Source organism: Globicephala melas, chromosome 8 (genome assembly GCF_963455315.2).
Source record: "Globicephala melas chromosome 8, mGloMel1.2, whole genome shotgun sequence".
NCBI lineage: Eukaryota > Metazoa > Chordata > Mammalia > Artiodactyla > Delphinidae > Globicephala > Globicephala melas.
The window spans coordinates 11,400,037-11,422,016 of record NC_083321.1 but is presented as its reverse complement, the minus strand read 5'-3'; positions in this window follow the sequence as shown (position 1 = coordinate 11,422,016).

Genomic DNA, 21,980 nt, shown 5'->3' with positions numbered 1-21,980 from the left:
CCAAGAAGCACATGAAAAGATGCTCACCATCACTAATTATTAGAGAAATGCAAATCAAAACTACAATGATTTGCATTGTTCTACACACCAGTTAGAATGGGCTTCATCAGAACATCTACAAACAACAAATGCTGGAGAGGGTGTGGAGAAAATGGAACCGTCTTGCACTGTTGGTGGGAATGTAAGCTGATACAGCCACTATGGAGAACAGTATGGAGGTTCCTTAAAAAACTAAAAATAGAATTACCATATGATCCAGCAATCCCACTACTGGGCATATACCCAGAGAAAACCACAATTCAAAAAGACACACGCACCCCAGTGTTTATTGCAGCACTATTTACAATAGCCAGGTCATGGAAGCAACCTAAATGCCCATCGACAGACAAATGGATAAAGAAGGTGTGGTACATATATACAATGGAATATTACTCAGCCATAAAAAGGAATGAAATTGGGTCATTTGTTGAGACGTGGATGGATCTAGAGACTGTCATACAGAGTGAAGTAAGTCAGAAAGAGAAAAACAAATATCGTATATTAATGCATATATGTGGAACCTAGAAAAATGGTACAGATGAACCGGTTTGCAGGGCAGAAATTGAGACACAGGTGTAGAGAACAAACATATGGACACCAAGGGGGGAAAGCGGCAGGGTGGTGGTGGTGGTGGTGTGATGAACTGGGCGATTGGGATTGACATGTATACACTTATGTGTATAAAATGGATGACTAATAAGAACCTGCTGTATAAAAAAAAGGAGAGAAAACCTATTTATTAGGTTTATAGACATGTGTGCAATTAAAAAAACCACTACTTTTACCTTGAAAAAAATAGACTATACTTTTTCCTGTAAGCACAGCTTTAGTCATATCCACATTTTGGTATGTAATATTTTTACTGTCATTCAGTTCAAATTATTTTCTAACTCCAATTGTCATTTGTTTTTTGGGAAGTTACTTAGAAGTAGTGTATTTCATAACTTCTAGTTACTTTTTTGTTACTGATTTGTAGCTTAACTACAAGTCAAGAAACACACTTTGTATAATTTTAATACTTTGAAATTTGTTTAAATTTGCCTTATAGCACAATATGGTCAGTTTTAAAACTGTTCCAAGTGTGCTTGAAAATAATTTGTAATTTAAAGTTTTGGAGTATAGTGACTATATATCTGCTTGTTGAATCAAATTTGCTGCTCACGTTATTTAAGTTTTTTATATTCTTACTAATTTTTTTGGGGGGATCTACTGATTCTGAAAGAGGTATCCTCTATCAGTGAATGACATCAGTATGTTAAATCTCCTATTATGATAGTGAATTTGTCTATTTTCTCCTTGTAGCTCTGTTGCTCTATATAACTTGAAGTTAAGTGCCTACAAATTTAAAACTTCCTGGTAAATTGGTCTTGTTGATATGAAGTACCCTTGTTTATTTCTAGTAAAACTTTTGCTTTTAAGTCTACTGTATCTGTTATTATATAATTTCCTTTTGGTTTATATTTGCACAGTATATCCTTTTCCATTCTTTTACTTTCAACCTTTTTGTACCATTATGTTTTGTTTTTTTAATAAATTTTTAAAAATTAAAAAAAAAAGGGCACCATGAAGGAAGTGAAAAAACAGCAAACATGTGAGAAAACATTTGCAAATCATATATCTTGGAAAGTGCCTGTATACAGAATATATAAAAAATACAACTCCATAATAAAAAGACAACCCAATTAAAGAATGGAGAAAAGACTTGAATAGACATTTCTCCAAAGAAGACATACAAATGGCCAATAAGCACATGAAAAGATGCTCAAAATCACTAATTATTAGGGAAATGCAAATCAAAACCACAGTGACAGAGTAGATTTTAAAAGTTCTCATCACAAGGAAAAACAATTGTAACTATGTGAGTTAATGGATGTCAACTAAACTTATTGTGCTATCATTTTGCAGTGTGACATATATCAAATCATTATGTTGTACAACTTAAACTAATACAATGTTATATGTCAATTATATCTCAATAAAACTGGAAAGAAAAAAACTACAATAAGGATATATTGTACAACATGGGGAATGTAGACAATGCGTTTTAATAACTATAAATGGAGTATAATCTTTAAAAATTGTGAATCACTATACTGTACACCTGCAAGTTATATAATACTGTACATCAACTATACTTCAATTTAAAAAAGAAAGAAAAAAATGGGCAGAGGACCTGAATAGACATTTTCTCAAAGAAAATATACAAATCGACAGTAGGTACAAGAAAAAGTGCCCAACATCACTAGCCATAAGGGAACTGCAAATCAAAATTATGATGTGATATTACCTTACACCTGTTAGAATGACTGCTATCACAAAGACGAGAGATGACAAATGCTGGCTAGGAACTGGAGGAAAGGGGACCCTTGTGCACTGTTGGTGGGAGTGTAAATTGGTATAGCTACAATGGAAAACAGTATGGAGGTTCCTCCAAAAATTAAAAGTAGAGCTACATATGATGCTGTGGTCCCACTTCTGGATATAAATCTAAAGGAAATGAAATCAGTATCTCAAAGAGATATCTGCACTTCCATGTTCATTGCAGAATTATTCAGAATAGCCAAGACATGGAAACAACCGAAGTCTCTATCAGCAGATGAATAAAGAAAATGTGATACACACACACACACTGAGGAATATCATTCAGTCATAAAACAAAAGGAAATTCTGCCTTTTGCAACAGCGTGGATGAACCTTGACAGCGTGATGATAAGTGAAATAAGTCAGAGAGAGAGAGTAGATTGATGATTACCAGGGACTGGGGGTTGGGGAAATGGGGAGATGTTGATCAAAGGGCACAAAAACTTTTCATTATTAAGATGAATAAGTTCTGGATCTAATGTACAGCATGGTGATCATAGTTAACAGTACTATATTATATACTTGAACGCTGCTTTGAGAGTCAATCTTAAATGTTCTCACCATAACAACAGCGACAAAATGGTAATTATTATGTGTAAGGTGAAGGATGTGTTAACCTCACTGCAGCAAACATCTTCACGACACATATGTGTAACAAATCATCACGTTGTACGCCTTAAACTTATGCAGTGTTAAAGGTCAATTATATTTCAATAAAGCTGGCAAAAATAACATCACCAATAATTTAATTGTGACTTCCATTTTTCACATATATTAATTTGAATGAACGTATGTAGGTGTAAGACCAAATTAACTAGATTATCACATAAAGGCATGGGGATAGGGTAGAATTATGGCATATAACCCACAGAACATATAATCTTGGGTCTTTTGTTCCAGTGTATATTTACATATTTACTTATGTGTACGGTTATGGATATCATCTGGGAGCCGTAACACTTCAGATAAGATCAACAGAACCCACGAAACAGTTCTCTTTTGTCACGAAGATCATAAGATCTGTCCTTTGATCATCAAGACAGGACAGACAGAAATACTTCTCAGATTTCTTTTTCTGCCACCCCTCTGCTCACATCCTATTTGTCTAACTTACAGGGAAGGGAAAATGCCATCATAGCCATGTGCAAATGACCACAAGGGGAGAGCGGCTCAAGCCCCAACGTCACCATCCCCCATGGATCTCCCATATCTTTTTGGCAGCAGTAGGGGTAGAGGGCAAAAAGAGAAGGAAGCATTTTGGTTAAAAGGTTTTTATTGCTGATGGAGTTCAAAGAAGGTAAGACAGCTCTAGGTTCTGAATCTCATTTTGCCTGATGCTGGGTCAAACCTCAAACAATATTTTCTCCTGAATCTTTCTTATAGGATGTGAAGAGGATAAATCACTGAGAAATTGGGGAAAGCTGACAGAAGTTGAAAGGGAAATAGGCTGCCGGCTTCCCTGTGGTTCATCTGCCAGTTTATTCGTGGAGACCAAGATGCTTCATGGACATTACACAGTTTATCCTTTTAATCCTATTGGGAAAGAAGGTCTCAGCTGTTTCTACTTATCTCTTCTTCAAAAACCATGAACTGTTCTGAAAATCGTTGAAAAGAACATTGTGTCTTTTTCTTTTGCTCAACATATCTTTATCCTTTTTATTTAAAACTTTTTATTTTATATTGGAGTATAGTTGACTAACAATGTTGTGGTAGTTTCAGGTGTACAGAAAAGTGATTCAGTTATACATATAGATGTATCTATTCTTTTTCAAATTCTTCTCCCTTTTAGGTTGTTACATAATATTGGGCAGAGTTTCCTGTGCTGTACAGTAGTAGGTCCTTCTTGGTTATCCATTTTAAGTATAGCAGTGTGTACATGTCAATCCCAGACTCCCAATCTATCCCACACCCCTGCCTTTCCCATCTTTATCCTTATTTAAAGCACTGTAGTGCAAACACACACACACACACACACACACACACACGACAACAACAGCAATAACAAAAGTGCTCTTTTTTTCCTGTAATGGAATGAATATCTGAATTCTTTCTAATTCTATCCTTAGTAAATTTACTTCTTTGGGTTTGAATCCCCCCCACCCCCTGTCAAAAGGTATTGTAAAAATAGCCTGTCTATACTTGTTACTTTATATTTTCACTATAGATATAGCCTAAAATATTTTATTCATAAATTTAATAAATTATTTATTGAGGGGCTACTATATGCTGGGCACTTTTCTAGCAGTTTGGGAGGATTCTCACTGAAGAAAATAGGCAAACAAAAATTGTGCCTTTGTGGAGATTTCATCCTAATGGAGGAGATAGACAATAAACTTTGGATATAGTAAGTAAGTAAACAATGTAGTAAGTAAGTAATAAAGTATGTTAAAATGTGTTAACTGCTATGGAAAAAATGAGACATGGATTTTATAACACAGTGAGTAATTCTCTATGTCCAAGATACTGGATGAAAAGCTGGGAAGTAACTAGTATTTCTCTCTTGGAAACCACTATTTTATTCTCTGCTGCTGTGAGTTTGACTATTTTAGATACTCATGTAAGTGGAATCGTACAGTATTTGTCCTTCTCTGTCTGGCTTATTTCACTTAGCATAATGTCCTCCAGTCGCCCCATGTTGTAGGGAATGGCAGGATTTCCATCTTTTTTAAGGCTGAATAATATTCTATTGTATGAATATACCACATTTTCTTTACCCATTCATCTGTTGATGAACATTTAGGTTGTTTCCATATCTTGGCTATTGTGGATAATGCTGTTATGAATATCGGTATACAAATATCTGTTCATGTCCCCGTTGTAAACATTTTGGGTATATACCTAGAATTGGAAGTGCTAGACCATAGGGTAAATCTATGTTTAAATTTCTGAGAAGCCACTTACTGTTTTGCACAGTGGCTGCACCATTTTATATTCCCACCATCAATGCACAAGGGTCCCAATTTTTCCAAATCCTCACCAACACTTGTTATTTTCTGGGTTTCTTTGATAGCAATCCTAATGGGTGTAAAGTGGTATTTCACTGTGGTCTTGATTTGCATTACTCTAATGATTAGTGGTGTTGAGTATTTTTTATGTGTTTATTGGCCTTTTGTATACTTTCTTTGGAGAAATGTCTATTCAGGTCCTTTGCTCATTTTAAATTTTGTTGAGTTGTATGAGTCCTTTATATGTTCTGGATATTAATACTTTATTAAATATGTGATTTGCAAATAATTTTGCTCATTCTGTGAGTCGCCTTTTCACGCTGTTGATAGTGTCCTTTGATGCACAAAATGTTTTAATTTTGGTGAAGTCCAAGTTATCTATTTTTTCTTTCATTGCCTGTGTTCTTAGTGTCGTATGCAAGAAGTCATTGCCAAATCCAATGTCGTGAAGCTTTTCTCCTTAGTTTTCTTCTAAGGGTTTTGTAGTTTCAGCTCTTGTGTTTATGCCTTCGATCTATCTTGAGTTAATTTTTGTGTATGGTGTAAGGTAAAGTCCAGCTTCATTCTTTTGCCTGTGGATATCCAGTTCTCCCAGCACCGTTTATTGAAAAGAGACACTCATCTAACATTTACTGAAATCCTTAATACCAAGAAAGAAGATATGGTATAAAAAGTTCATAGGATTGTGGGGAAAGAACTCTAAACTCATCTTCAGGCCCACCCTTCTTCCTTCTTGTATATTGTTGGCTCCTTTTTTAACAATGGGGCAAATTAAACCTGGGGCAAATTAAACGATTCCAGGGACTGTAGCAAAAGAGCAACTGTGTTTTATTTATTTATTTTAATTTTTATTGGAGTATGGTTTATTTACAATGTTGTGTTATTTTCAGGTGTACAACAAAGTGAATCATATATATATATATTTATATATATATATATACATATATATATGTATACACACACATTCTTTTTCAGATTTTTTTTCCCATATAGGTTGTTACAGAATATTGAGTAGAGTTCCCTGTGTTATACAGTAGGTCCTTATTAGTTATCTGTTTTATATATAGTAGTGTGTATATGTTAATCCGAACCTCCTAATTTATCACTTCCCCTTCACGTTTCCCCTTCGGTAACCATAAGTTTGATTGTGAGATCTGTGAGTCTGTTTCCGCTTTGTAAATAAGTTCATTTGTATCATTTTTTAACATCAGATTCCACATGTAAGTGATATCATATGATATTTGTGTTTCTCTGTCTGACTTACTTCACTTAGTATACTAATCTCTAGGTCCATCCATGTTGCTGCAAATGGCTGAGTAATAGTCCATTGTATATATGTACCACATCTTATTTATCCATTCCTCTGTCGATGGACATTTAGGTTGCTTCCATGTCTTGTGTTTTAAAATTGCTGTTGAGAAGGTGGTGCTGCATAATTCGCTTTCATAGTTTACCTGGGGGAGGGGACATTCTTCAAGAAGGGCAAATCCAAACCTGCAGGAGAGTGAAAGACGGTTTGAAAAATTGTCTTCAGCATGAATATTATTTGCATAATACAAATGACATAAAGTAAAATTCCTCTGTTTATGGCTTGTGGGGCTCCACAGACATTAGAGTGTAAGCATTGGATAAGGAGTATGAGCTGAACGTGCTGGGGAACATAGATCCAGTGGGTGTTACCTCATTATAACCATGTGGACACAAGCAGTCTTTGTTGAGAAAAGGCATTTCTAGATGAGATGTTAAATGAATTAATGTTAGTGTCTATTTCTTTACCTTGCATGGAACTACCCTGGGCATCAACACAACTGTATTCGTTCTGATGTTACTCAGTTTCACCAGGAGCTCCAGGTGCTTACATTTCTTTTCCAGATAGAATCATCATGTACTGTGGGTGAGGGTGCTGGGGTAGAAAGATACTCCAGGGCAGTTCAGATTTCATCTCTATCAGGAACCTTGGCAGGGACAGCATGGAGTTAACCAGACCATTGTTGCATGTCCTGGGAGATCTAAGAAAACCAAGACAAGCTGTGTGGAAATCCTTCAGGCCAGGAGAACAGCAGTTCTGAGTCCCAGAAATTATAAATTAAGTAGAACGAATAGCGTTGGTCTGAGGATCCGGGGAGGTGCTGGTGTGAGTGAGTTCTGGAAGCCACGATGTGATGGGAACATGCTGGATGAGAGAATAAAGGCAATGAACAATTAAAATAGCAGAACCAAAATATTTAAAATAAGTGCATCCCTGAATTCCCTGCCGAAGGGTAGTTTCAGTGTGCAGTGAATGCAAATGCCAGCGTCCCTACATGTTGACAGCACCAGCGAGCATCTGTTTTCAAACATCATGGCCAATATTTACTTGGAAAATATCTCATTATTTTAATTTGTATTTCTTTTATTATTAATGAGGTTCAGAATTGTCTCATTTGTTTGCATAATTTATATTTCTTTTATAAAATTTTTATGGGCTTTGTCGATTGATTTGTAAGTATAATTTGTATATTGGGGAAGTAAGTCCTTTGTCTATCATTTGGGTTGCAAATATTTCCCCCAGTCTGTCTTTTGAGTTTGTTTATGATACTTTTAGCCTCCAAAAGTGTTAAAATTTGATGTAGTTATAGCACTATCCATGTTTTTTCCTTTGCAGCTTCGAGATTTCCTATTGTGATTAGAAAGGCCTCACTAAGAAAAATCAAATTATTCACTGATGTTTTCCTTTAGATTTATGAAAATTTTCTTTTCTTTTCGTGTCTAAATTCTTGGATTCATCTGGAATTTATTTTGCATACATCGAGGGGCAAGTTTACATTTCTTTGGGAGATGGCAGAGTAACACTCTCTCCCACTGGAATGTGAGCCTCAGGAAGGTAGGCACGGAGCTTCTGCTGCTTGCCAATGCGATGCCAGGGCCTGACACAGCACTTGGCACCTGGTAAGTGTTTAGTCAAGACTCCTTTAATTAGTACATGAATGAAATTCTAGAGGAGATAAAGGGAGGAGCTGAATCTCTCAGGAGGAAACCTTCATTTCTGGATTTTATACTTAAGAAGGAATCAAAACTGAGCGGCACTTGTTCTGAAAATAAAAAGCAAGATGGTGAAGGAACTAGAAACCATGTTAGACAAGAAACTGGGGATGCTCACTTTGGAGAAAACTCCCTGGAAGAGAATCTTTTCCTTTGTCTAGTGTTTAGGAGATGGGCGAGGGCCAGTGGTGGATGCTTGGCTTTCATAGTTTAAGGAAGAGCCCTGGGAAGATGACGGGCTCACAGAGGGAATGGCTGGATTTGGAGATGACAAGCCCCTTTCCTCTAGGGGTGCTCAAGCGTATGGTCATGGGATTCTTGGGGATTGTTGTAGAAGATTCAAACACCAGCAGCCAAGTAACCGCACAATATGTGCTGAAGATAATTCAACAGAGAGGGGTCAGGCATAGTGAATAGGAGAGGCCCTGTCCCGTCTAGAGAGCAGCCACCTCTCCGCTCTGACCAAGTGCTACCCTATGTTGCAACAAGATTGTTTTCGTTTTTCCAGAGAAGGTTGAAATTGAATTATCTATTTATTTTTTATTTTTTGAATTTTTTAAATGGGAAGTTTTTTGATTTTTAAAACCCTTCCTGGGCCAAATAAAACATATCTGATGTCTGGATTTCTCTTGTGGTTCACCAGTTTGCAACTGCTGTCTTTGATAAAAGGGGACTTATATATAGATAGTGGCACAGTTTCTGGCCTAGAGGACCTTCCAAGTCAGAGACCCTTGGCTCTCTGATTTCCTGAGCTATATAAATGTGAGGGATTATCCATGGTGTCACTATATCACTAGAATATGACTCAGCGTATGGGAAGAACAGATAGGATGGAGGAAGAATTAGGATTTGATGGAAGGAAGAGAGTCTCTGGAATTAGGTATGACCTATCATTTTATGGCAATGCATCTTAATTACTGGTCATAATAGAGTGTAAGGTACATAAGCAAGTCTTAAGAGGAGAGAAAGTAGCAGGACTTATTTAAAGTGGCAATGGAGAGAGAGAGAAAGAGAGAGAAGAGGAGAAGGGGGAAGGGAAGAGAAGGGAAAGGAGAGAGAGTGGAGGAAGGAAATCTGAAATCTGACTGAAACTCCAATGTGCAAAAAGGAAAATTAAGAGTTTGAGGTCTCTACTCCCAGCCCAGTGGCCTGGAGACATGAGGTCTTCTGCAGGCTGCACCATTCATTAAGGTGGAGTGTTTTGGCTAAGCAATAAAAAATCAGTGCTATGGATTTTTCATTCTGTGATGAAGCTGAGAGAGTCTTAAAGGAACGGGAATTGTTACTGCTTCCCAACCAATGTGATTTCATTGCATCTTTTTATCCATTATCAGGATATTGGCTGAATGAGTAGTCAAGGAGAGAGGGTTCTTCTTCACATAGCACTTGTGGCCTGAAAGAGGATTTCCTCACTGGAGCACTGGGCAATGTCAAGAAGGAATTCTTTCAGTGAAGTTGGCTTGTCCATGCAGCCTCCATCTAGTATGGGGTCTTGACTGTATCTTGGGGTGACCCACAGCTGTGTATCGCGTGTTGGTAGATGCTGTCTGAGCCCTTCTCATATCCCCTCATGGCTCTAGCACACACCACCTGTGAGATTCCTACTGTAAATACTGGCCACTCTTTTTCCAACCACTTGCCCTATAGCTTGGCAAGCCAGGGAGTTAAAGCCCTAGAAGCAGTCCTCAGTCATGGAGTGACAGGACTTGTGAGTAATTCCCAGACTCCTCATTCCCAGGAAGGACAAGATCTGAAGCGTGCTCTGTGCTGCCTCCCAGAGGTCCTAGTGGGTCTGAACCTCATTTAACAATATCAGGAAGCTTCTCATTAACATGGTCTGTTCTGGCTTCCTTCCCTTCTCTATCTCACTTCCCCACTTCCCTACCTGAGAGCAAACCACGTGCTCTCAACCCCCTGTCGCAGGGTCTGATTCTGGGGAAACCCAGTCTACCACAGGCAACAGGGAACTTGTGAGGGCTTATCCAAGGACATTATAATTCCTGTGTTATTGGGTGACTTGTGTCCCTTGCCAAATTCACATGCTGGAGTCCAAACCCCCAGTACCTCAAAGTTGACTTTATTTGAAGACAGGATCTTTACAGAGAAAATCAAGCTAAAGTGAGGTCATTAGAGGAGCCCCAACCCAACATGACTGGTGTCCTCATTAAAAAGAGGAAATGTGAACACTGAGAGAGACATGCATAGAGGAAAGATGATGTGAAGAGACATAGGGAGAAGACAAGGAGAGAGGTCTGGACCAGATCCTTCTCTCAGAGCCCTCAGAAGGAACCATCACTGATGACACCTTTCTCTTTGCCCAAATTGGTGCTCAAGAACCATGACCTGGGGATGGTTGTACTACCTCCAAATGTTTGTCCCATTTGCTATGTCATGGTGCCTGAAATTCTTACAGAAGTACTTACTCCTTTGAGTAAAACCACAAGAACCTTGGCTAACATTCACTAATTTTCAAGAGAGAATAAAATTCTTAGCCAATATCTTTACATGCAAGAATAAAACTTTTAGCTATTGGTGATTCCCTGGAGGTCCAGTGGTTAAGACGCTGAGCTTTCACTGCCGAGGACCTGGGTTCGATCCCTGGTTGGGGAAATAAGATCCTGCAAACCACATGACCATCCCCCCCAAAAGAAAACCCCACAAACTTTTTTAGCTATTGATACCTTTACATGGTCTCTAAGCAGAAAAGAAAGCCTTTAGCAAACCAACAGAGAACAGGAAGGTTTTGATAAAGGTGGTGGTGATTGCTAGGGGAACGTCATGAATAACGTGGATTGCAGGGTATTTCCAGAAGGGAAAGATCAATGATTGTTGAGGCAGGGTGTGGTGGGGCATTTTGGCAATAGCTGAACATTTTGGGGAGTTACATAAGGGACTTCAGGTTTGGGAAGTGGGGAAACACCAGAAAAGGCACCTAAGTCTATCTACTAGCTCTAAAACATCCCACACTTTCAAACTCTCTAGGATCTTGTTCAAGGTGGTCCTGGGTTTGGAATGTCGTTACTTTGACTATTCTGTTTTCTTATCAATTAATATGTAACCCAACAGTCACTTGCTCTAGGAAACCTTTTCTGCCACTTTTACCCCAGCTGAGTATCCTCTACAGTGTCACTCCATTCCTCCCACTCAAGAAATCCCACTCAGTCAGCTGAGTCTATGGGATCCCACCCTTCCTTTCCAACCTTCCCATTTCCATGGTCTCCTTCCACCACCATCTGGACTAGAGCCTCCCAGGCTCCCAGTGGCTCAGCAGGACTGATGACTTCCTTCTCTCCCTGTGTCTCCATAGTTATCCATCCATTCCATCATCTTGGCCCATATCAAATTCCATTGTATTTTCTAAAAATGTGCCTGTCTCATGACTGGACTGATTTTCTTCTCTTGACACAATCTCTGTATGAAGTAGGTACACTATTAACATATTTATTAATGGAATGAAGTCAGTTTTGATTTTTTCACACTTCTATAGGAACTTCTACAAGCCTCTGTGCGCCTGTGACATGCTGGTCTATTTCTTGAAGGAACTATTTGAGCAGTAGCGTATGACTCTTGTGATTCAACTGAATAAATATTTATTGAGGTCCTTCTGGGTAGGAAGGAGTTGTGTCTTTAGACATTTACTAATGATTTCTTGAGGGGAACCTTTTTATTTTCAATACAGAATATTTATCTCTAATCCCCAGTGGTTCTTAATTTCAGAGGGGTTTCTTGCACGAATACTTTGATAATTTGATGATAGCTATGTGCGTTCATCTCAGGAAAACCAAAACATTCTTATACAGTCAAAATTGTACAATCAAGAACATAAATAAAGTTGGAGCTGATGTTTATTTAGGGGAAAAACATTCTCTATACTTAGGGTTCACTTTATTTAAGCTTCTTAGTGTTGGAACTAGCTAAGGGTGAGTCCCTCTAAATCCTCTGGGTTATTCAAATTTTATCATTTCACTACTTCAGTTTTTCCAGGTAGATAAGGTCCGGTAATGGGCACTGTATACTGCTATGAACTGAATTTTATTCCCCCAAATTCATATGTTGAAGTCCTAATCCCCAGTGAGATTGTATTTGGAGGAAGGAAGTAATTAAGGTTAAGTGAATCATGAGGATGGGGCTGTAATATGATAGGATCAGTGTCCTTATAAGAAGGGACCCCAGAGGGCTCTTTCTCTCCACCATATGAGGACACAGTGAGAAGGTGGCCAGTCTAAGCCAGGAAGAGAGCTTTCACCAGAACATGACTATGTTGGCACTCAGATCTTGGACTTCCAGTCCCCAGAACTGTGAGGAAATAAATTTCTGTTGTTTAAGCCACCCAGGCTGTTTTGTTATGGCAGCTCTAGCAGACTAACACAGATACAGAGCTTGAGTGAAAAAAACCTTCCAATTGTTAATAAGGATGGTGAACACTTGACCTGTGTAAATAGAACCCAAAGTTTTACTGAAAAAACAAAAACAAAAAACAGAATGAGTGATCTTAAAGTTAAATTTTATTTTGATGCCAGTGGCAATGCTGCATAAAGTGGAATTCTCCTGAGAGCATGCTCAGCTTTGGCAAGGTGAAGTTCTGTAAGTACAGGCATACCTTATTTTATTGCACTTCACAGATATTGAATATTTTGCAAATTGAAGGTTTGTGGCAACCCTGTGTTGAGCAAGTCTATCAAAGCCGTTTTATTCAATAGCATTTGCTCACTTCATACCTGTGTCACATTTTGGTAATTCTTGTAATATTTCAAGCTTTTTCATTATTATTATACTTTTTATGGTGGTCTGTGATCAATGATCTTTGGTGTTGTTACTGTTGTAATTGTTCAGGGGCACCGCGAACCAGGCTTGTATGAAATGGCAAACTTAATTGATAAATGTGTGTGTTCTGACTGCTCCACCAACCAGCTGTCCCCCTGTCTCCCTCCTTCTTCTTGGACCTCCCTGACACCCAATAATGTTGAAATGAGGCCAACCAATAATCCTACAATGGCGTCTAGATGTTCAGGTGAAAGGAATCACACATCTCTCACTTTAAATCAAAAGCTAGAAATGATAAAGCTTAGTGAGGAAGGTGTGTTGAAATCTTATATAGGCTGAATGCTAGGCCTCTTGCACCAGTTAGCCAAGTTATGAACACACAGGAAATTGAAAGGTGTACTCCAGAAATAATAAGAAAGCAAAACAAACTTATTGCTGTTATGGAGAAAGTTGTAGTGGTCTGGATAGAAGATCAAACCAGCCAAAACATTCCCTTAAGCCAAAGCTTAACCCAAAGCAAGGCCCTAACTCTCTTCAATTCTGTGAAGGCAGAGAGAAGTGAAGTTAGCAGAGGCTGTTTCATGAGGTTTAAGGAAAGAAGCCATCTCCATAATATAAAGGTGAAGTAGCAAGTGCTGATGTAGAAGCTGCAGCAAGTTATCCAGAAGATCCAGCTGAGACGATTAATGAAGGTGGCTACACTAAACCACAGATTTTCAGTGTAGATGAAACAGCCTTATATTGGAAGAAGATGTCATTTAGGACTTTCATAGCTAGAGAGGAGAAGTCAATGCCTGGCTTTAGAGCTACAAAGATAGGCTGACTCTCTTGTTAGGGGCTAATATAGCTGGCGACTTTAAGTTGAAGCCAATGCTCATTTACCATTTTGTAAATCGTATGGCCCTTAGGAATTATGCTAAATCTACACTGCCTGTGTGCTATAGATGGAACAATAAAGCCTGAATGACAGCATATCTGTTTACAACATGGTTTACTGAATAGTTTAAGCTAACTGTTGAGAACTACTGTTCAGAAAAAAGATTCCTTTCAAAATATCACTGCTGGTTGACAATGCACCTGATCACCCAAGAGCTCTAATGGAGATGTACAATAAGATTAATGTTGTTTTCATGACTGCTAACACAACATCCATTCTGCCACCCATGGATCAAGGAGTCATTTCTACTTTCAAGTCTTATTATTTAAGAAATACACTCTGTAAGGCTATAGATAGTGACTCCTATGATGGATCTGGGAAAAGTAAGGATTCATCATTCTGAATGCTATTAAGAATATTAGTGATTCATGGGAAGAGGTCAAAATGTCCACATTAACAGGAGTTTGGAAGAAGTTGATTCTAACCCTCATGAATGACTTTGAGGTGTTCAAGACTTCAGTGGAAGAAGTAACTGCAGATGTGGCAGAAATAGCAAGAGAAGTAGAATTAGAAGTGGAACCTGAAGATGAGACTGGTACAATCTCATGATAAAACTTCAACGGATGAGGAGTTACTTCTTATGGATGAGCAAAGAAAGTGGTTTCTTGAGATAGAAACTACTCCTGGTGAAGATGCTGTGCGTATTGTTGAAATAACGACGGAGTATTTAGAATATTACATAAAAGTTAATAAAGCAGCAGCAGGATTTGAGGGGATTGACTCCAATTTTGAAAGAAGTTCTACTGTGGGTAATATGCTATCGAACAGCATTGCATGCTACAGAGAAATCGTGTGTGAAAGGAAGTCAGTCGATGCTGCAGAATTCACTGTTTTTTCATTTTAAGAAATGGCCACGGTCATCCTAACCTTCACCAACCACCACCTTGATCATTCAGAGCCATCAACATGGAGGCAAGACCTTCCACCAGCAAAAAGATTGTAACTTGGTGAAAGCTCAGATGATGGCTAGCATTGTTTTTAGCAATAAAGTGTCTTAAAATTAAGGTATGTACATCTATTCTTAGATACAATGCTATTGCACACTTAGTTGAGTACAGCATAGTATAAACATAACTTTTTTTTTTTTTTTTTTTTTTTTTTTGCGGTACGCGGGCCTCTTACTGCTGTGACCTCTCCCGTTGCGGAGCACAGGCTCCGGACGCGCAGGCTTAGCGGCCATGGCTCACGGGCCCAGCCTCTCAGCGGCATGTGGGATCTTCCCGGGCCGGGGTACGAACCCACGTCCCCTGCATCGGCAGGCGGACTCTCAACCACTGCGCCACCAGGGAAGCCCATAAACATAACTTTTATATGTACTGGAAAACAGAAAAATTTGTGTGACTTGCTTTATGCTATTTTTGCTTTATTATCGTGTTCTGGAACTGAATCCACAATACCTGAGGTGTGCCTGTACAGGTGCGCTCTGCTTCTTGACAGTTTGCTTTATGCCATTTTACTTTTACAAAAGACCTACATCAGTACTTGTTTTCACTAACCAAAATAAATCCGAAAAGGATTTTCACTTTCACAAAAAAAAAGAAAAAAAGGTGAAAAGCAAAAGTAGCGTCCAGCCTTTGTTTTGCAGCAGCCATTACAGAGGCAGCACACACCCCAGCAGCAAGAGTGGCGCCACCAAGCGCCTTCCGTGGGAACTACACGCAGCATCTCAGCGTCACGCTGCCATAGCTCTGTACTGTGTCTGTGAGCATCTGTGCTTTACTTCAATTTACTTTGTGCATCCATTAGCCAGATGTGTCCTAAGGTAATTGTTTCTTTGCTTTATGCCATTTTGTCTTAGGAAAGGTTGCATAAGAATGTTCTACTTTCCAGTTGAGGGAAAACCTGTAATAGGGGAAGATCCTCCTTCCTTTAGACAACTGTTTCAGCACGATGTTCCCTCTATTGCTAAGAAAAAAATTGTACGGGCATTATAGAGGGCTGTGACTGAATAGCCTAACCCAGAAGATAATATTAAGAGAGGCCTCTGATTATTTTTTAGTGCTTTAGCTTGTTTGCTTTGCAAGGAATTGATGTGATTTGAAAAGGATTCCAATTTATTTCTTTTAATTAATTAATTAATTAATTAATTAATTAATTAATGGCTGTGTTGGGTCTTCGTTTCCGTGCAAGGGTTTTCTCTAGTTGTGGCAAGCAGGGGCCACTCTTCATCGCGGTGCGCAGACCTCTCACAATAGCGGCCTCTCTTGTTGCGGAGCACATGCTCCAGACGCGCAGACTCAGTAATTGTGGCTCACGGGCCCAGTTGCTCCGCGGCATGTGGGATCTTCCCAGACCAGGGCTCGAACCCGTGTCCCCTGCATTGGCAGGCAGATTCTCAACCACTGCGCCACCAGGGAAGCCCCCAATTTATTTCTTAAAAACCAAACATTTATTGTCATCTTATTCTGTACTCGCTACTGGACTAAATATATTTTGGAAAAGTCAAGGAAATAAAAGGCATAGTCATGTCCTCAAGTCCTGCATAGAGGAAAGGAGCCTGAGGTACATGAAATAGTAGCAGGAGATCGTGTGTCATCAGCGGCTACATTGTGTGGGGTGGTCTTGAGTTCATCCATGAAAACATTTTGTTAGCAATTAGTTCAAATTATAAGTTGATGTGTAGGTAATAAAATAGAAATTCTGTAATTCAGTCTTTTCCCTAATTCAGATTGGTCTTCTTCGTTAGTGAGATTTTATAGCTTTTAAGAAAAAGTTCACCCGTTCCTCTGCTATATGGTAAGTGTTTTACTCATGTCCATAGGGCTCAAATATGTATTTTATTTTAAATAATGAATATTTCACTTAACAAAATGGAACAACATTGTGACAGTAGATATTTTGGAGACAAGGAAAATTTTCTGAGATTTACTCTGTGTCAATCTGTACTCTCTGTCTCTTCTTTCTGTCTGTCTTTGTATCGATCTATCTATCATATCTATACATCAAGTAAATATAATATGTATCTGTATGTATAAAGTATATGTATATGATATAGGTATTCATTCATTTTTGGTTAATATCCTGTATAGCAGAGCCCTCTATAGATGTAGAGTCAAGCCCTGCAATTTTGGTTGCAGAATAGCTGACTGGACTATCAGCCCATGAAAAATAGGGGGAAACTGGATGCTAGAGAACAGGAAAGGTTGAATTTCCTTTTAGGATAATAGGGCGTTTTCCTCCAATAACCTGGGAGACAGCCTGATGCTTTGGAGCATATGGTTTCAGTTGCTCTTAGGGTGAAAACAAAACCTGAACATAGCTTGTAAAACCCTACAGAATCCAGCCCCAATCAACTACTCTATGCTTACCTATGGCCCTGGCCATACTGGCTCTCTCCAGCCTCTCAAATGCATGACCATGGCTAGTTCCAGTCCAGGGCCTGTCCAGGTCATCCACTCTGCTCCCTCTCCACACTTTCTTAGCAGGATAAGACAGAGTGGGAGATTTTATTGTAAAGATAAAGTAGGCAATTTCATGGTCACAGGAGCCAAACTGCAGCTAGACCTCCTGGGAAATGGGCTCCAGAAGCTCCTGGGAACCAAAGCTTCATTCCCATGTCTGAGGGGCGCCATGGTCTGGTTCATCTCTGCCTCACTGTGTTTCTCTCTGCATCCTTCTTTTAACCAACTTCCTTTGTTTGTAAGGGCTCAATGTGGCCACCAGCCCTCAAATATACACAATGAATCAGTTCAAATTCTTACCATGAAACTGACCATGGTATCTGTGTTTCTTGGTTAAAATTCTCTAGAGAAAGAATCCAGGTCCCCTGGCCAGCCTCACTAGTGGGTACCATTGCCCTGTACATGCAAATGAGGTCTGGGTCATGTGATATAAACATGGCTGCCTAGGTCTGCTGTGATTTAGATATTTTTCATAGGGAAAGTTTTAAGAGAAGTAGACCATATCTGAGGGTAGCAGTACAAAATCATGTCTATGATACAGTTGCCGTAAGAGTCCGCGTCCTTGCTGTATCACACACCTGTGAAGAGACGGCCAAGGCTCGTCATAAAGCTATCGAATGCTTTCTTCTCTAATTCCCAGTCATGGGTGGGTCACCATATCCAAGAGGTCAGAAATGGGTGCTCAGTAATCAAGGTTGCCCCACCTTCTCGGCCACTGTTCACTGGAACGAGGAGGCCACCTGACTCTAGTTGGGTTATTCTGAGACCCTTCTGAGGGAATTTGACATTGGAACTCTGAAGGACTGGTTGTTCTAAAGGGCTGGACCTGTCGCATGTGTGACTGGGAGCTGTGATTGGCTGTATTCTGCCATGTGGACCGAGTTGTGAAGGAAAGAATTCTTCTGGGGTAGAGAAATAGGAAGTTGATGTGCAGAGAGAAGCAGCAATGTGAGATGGAGAAGAAGCACAGCCTGGTTCCTGATAGCTCTCTTTTCCCTGAGTTTGGCTGTATCCTTGCCAATGGGTTCTGTGAGAATACCCTCTGTCCTTAAAATCAATCTTTTAAAAATTGCTTCAATTCACCTGAGTTGGCTTCTTATTCTTGCATCCAAATATCCTAACTAATACAAAAAGCAGGAGAATCAGGAGTAACATGTGCAAAACCAGACTTTCAGAAAAAATGTGGTGGTGTCATCTGAGTCAATGAAGGGAGCAATAGGGACTTCTCCAACCCAGGAAGAGAAACGGACATTCCTTGGTATGTGCTGGCAAAGCAACTGGTGGGTTATCACCTGTTATCACCTGGGACTCAGACCATGTGCCCACAGAAATGGAGGAGTCTTGTTGGCTACACATCAGGGTATTAGAGTATTGGTAGCTCCTCGCAGCTTTTGGTAGAGAACAATAAAAACAGAAGAAAATACTAGTCCAGACAGCCCACATGAGAAAATACAGACTCTGCATAGCTGATATTACAGAAGTTCAGATCAAAAACTTCATCGTTAGATGAAGCCTGGAGGAATTGAGAAACCTTCAACAGATCTCATTCTCCCCACCTAAACCTGTAATAAATTCTCTTATTGTAGGCAGCCGGCTGGGAGTCAATTCATAAAGATCCTCACGGACTTTGAATTCCTACATGGAACTTTCAATTCCTACATGGAACCCCTTGATTTATATCCTGGAGAAACAAGAAAAAAAGAGTCCTTGAGGAAAGCTCCTAACAGCTATTTTAACCCTCTCTGTAACCGTGTAACATGCTAACATGCCATTACGGTCATCAACTACCAGTAATAAGAAGTAAAGATAAAAATGTAAGAAGTAAAAATGTCCTAAGAAGTAAGGACAAGAAGTAACAAGTAAAAATGTCCTAACCTCTCTGAGAAAATCACCTTTCATCTTTTAGAAATATGATATTTTGTTTGAATGTGTTTTATGTAATGAATGACAGACAAAGAGTGTCATTCTAATATTGGGTTGTCAGGGTGGTAAAAAGGCTAACTTGCAACTGTAGTAAGGATGTGGTTAGTGAAGACACACTGTTAAAATTGTTTCAGGTGTAAGGAACAGGTAGAAACCTCGCATTAGGGAAGCTCTTTATGCCAGCCTCTGGTAGTTGGAAAAAGACCGTCCTGGGACTTTGTGAAAGCTAGGGCACTAAAATGAAGGGTGACTGTACTTTCTGGCACTGTGAGGGAGGCAGGAAAGGCAAAGGAGTCAGAAAAGTATCCACAGTGCCAGCTGGTAGTACTAAGAAGGTAATTTAATACCTTTTATTTTTTCTGAAGCATATAATACAAGAAAAATTAAATAAGAATTTCTGTTCTTTGAGTGCTTCCTACACACCAGGAGAGATTTAGTGACATCTCTATAAGGTGGGTGGGCTTTAGGCAAATGACTGTGTGTAACTTTGCATCCTCTCCACCCCACCGTCTGCTTGTGTTATTGCTTCAGCAGAATGGGGACAGTCACATAATCTCTGTGCTTTATGGAGCCCTTCTGAGCATAAAATGGATGGGACATTGCTCTGAAAGGTACTCAGCAAATACTAAAGCCTACCAATTTTTCTTTCTTTGCTTTTTTCTCTACTAGGAGGGATGTGAAAGAAAGTGAAAGAAGAAAGAAAGTGAAGGAGCAGCTTTGGGCAGAGTGTAGTGGGGTGAGGGGGATAGATAATAAATATAATAAGTAAATTTCATGTTATTGGGCTTCCCTGGTGGCGCAGTGGTTGAGAGTCCGCCTGCCGATGCAGGGGACACGGGTTCGTGCCCCGGTCCGGGAAGATCCCACATGCCGCGGAGCGGCTGGGCCCGTGAGCCATGGCCGCTGAGCCTGTGCGTCCGGAGCCTGTGCTCCGCAACGGGAGAGGCCACAACAGTGAGAGGCCCGCGTACCGCAAAAAAAAAAAAAAAAAAAATTTCATGTTATTTTAGAAGGTCATAATTCCTCTGGAGAAAAATAAGGCAGGGCAAGGGGAATAAAGAGTTTGCAATCTGAAGTGTCAAAGTTCAGTTCAAATGTCACTTCCTTGAAAATTATCTCCCCAGAATTTCTATCCTGTGTGGAGATGACTGATTACAGCTATGACCCACCTCTCATGGTAACCTGTACAATTCTTGAAGGCAGGAGATATGTGCATGTATGTATGTATATGTGGATATGTGTATGCATCTATGTGTGTATGTGTGTGTGTGTGTGTGAGATTGTGCTGGCACGTGGGTGTGTAAGTTTCAGCCCTGGTCTCTGGAGCGCCTTCCATGGTGAAAAATGGCAAAAAGGCTAAATGCACAGGAGGTCGCTACCTGTCCCCTTCCTGGTCCCACCTTTATCAAAGGAGTTTCTTGCTGACCTTGCTCCTTTCTTTTCTTGCCTGGACATTTGGAGGCTCATAAAAAATGCTTGTGCATCAGATGCTAAGAATAATTGCCACAATTCCTCAGCTGCAGAGAACTGGCAAAAGTCATGCCAACCTGCAGACTGTGCCAATCAATGGCTTCTTCGGGCAACGCTACTGTCCTAGTTCTTTTTCCCCTGAGGTTTCTCTTGTGTTAAAGATTAAAGGAAGAAACTTGACGAAGCACCTGACCCCTGGAGGGCAAACCGTGGCCACAATGGGCCTTGTCTTTCCCTAGGTGAATAGGTTCCCTTACACCATCTCTGGGTTAAGTGTATTGGGGGGGAGCCCTGTATCTACAAAACTTCTTTCTCCCAGGTCACAGCCAGGGAGGGCGGCAGAGCCTATGATTCATGACATTATCCCCACTGAGGAAACCGGATCCTGGAAGACTGGTGACTCCTCAAGACACAAGTCAGAACTAGAATTTAGGCTCCTTCAGCCATTGTTAGTGATGACCCAACAGGGCAAATGCTTTTAGAAATGAGGATAGAAGAGAGACCTTTTCTATCCTTACATTAAAGGTGCCATTATCATGTAAGGAGCCTCAGTATGAGCAATAACCTCTCCTTGGGGACCCAGGTCAGCCGTTGATTGGATACAACTGTGTTGGGGCAGAACCTACTAGCAGAGTCTTGTGCTAGAGCGAGAAGCCCACAGACAGAAAACGTTCCCCCACCCTGCCTGGGCTTGTGTGTGGGATGGACATACAGTAACCACATGTAGGAATTTGTGGAAAGGGAAGGAGGAAGAAAAGATAATCGTGAAATTAGAGTCTCTCCAGCTTCTTGTCTTCAGGTGGCTAAGTCATGATTATCTGTATCTATCGATCGATCTATCAGTCTATCTATAGATCTATCTATATATATTTTTTGGTGGGAGGGGTATAGAAAAACAGCTGAGGAAGTGGAAACTCAGAGAGGTTAAGAGAATTACCCAGGATCACACAGCTAGTCAAGGATGATGGTGGGGATGGGACAGGGGACGGGGGAAAAGGACCCAGGCGTCTGGTTGCCCTGGGTAGTGCTGTTTTTCTACACCCTCAGCCTGAGATTGCAATCAGTGAAAGAGCAGAAGGTCATGAGCAAACAAAGAACAATGAACAAGGAGGAAAAGAG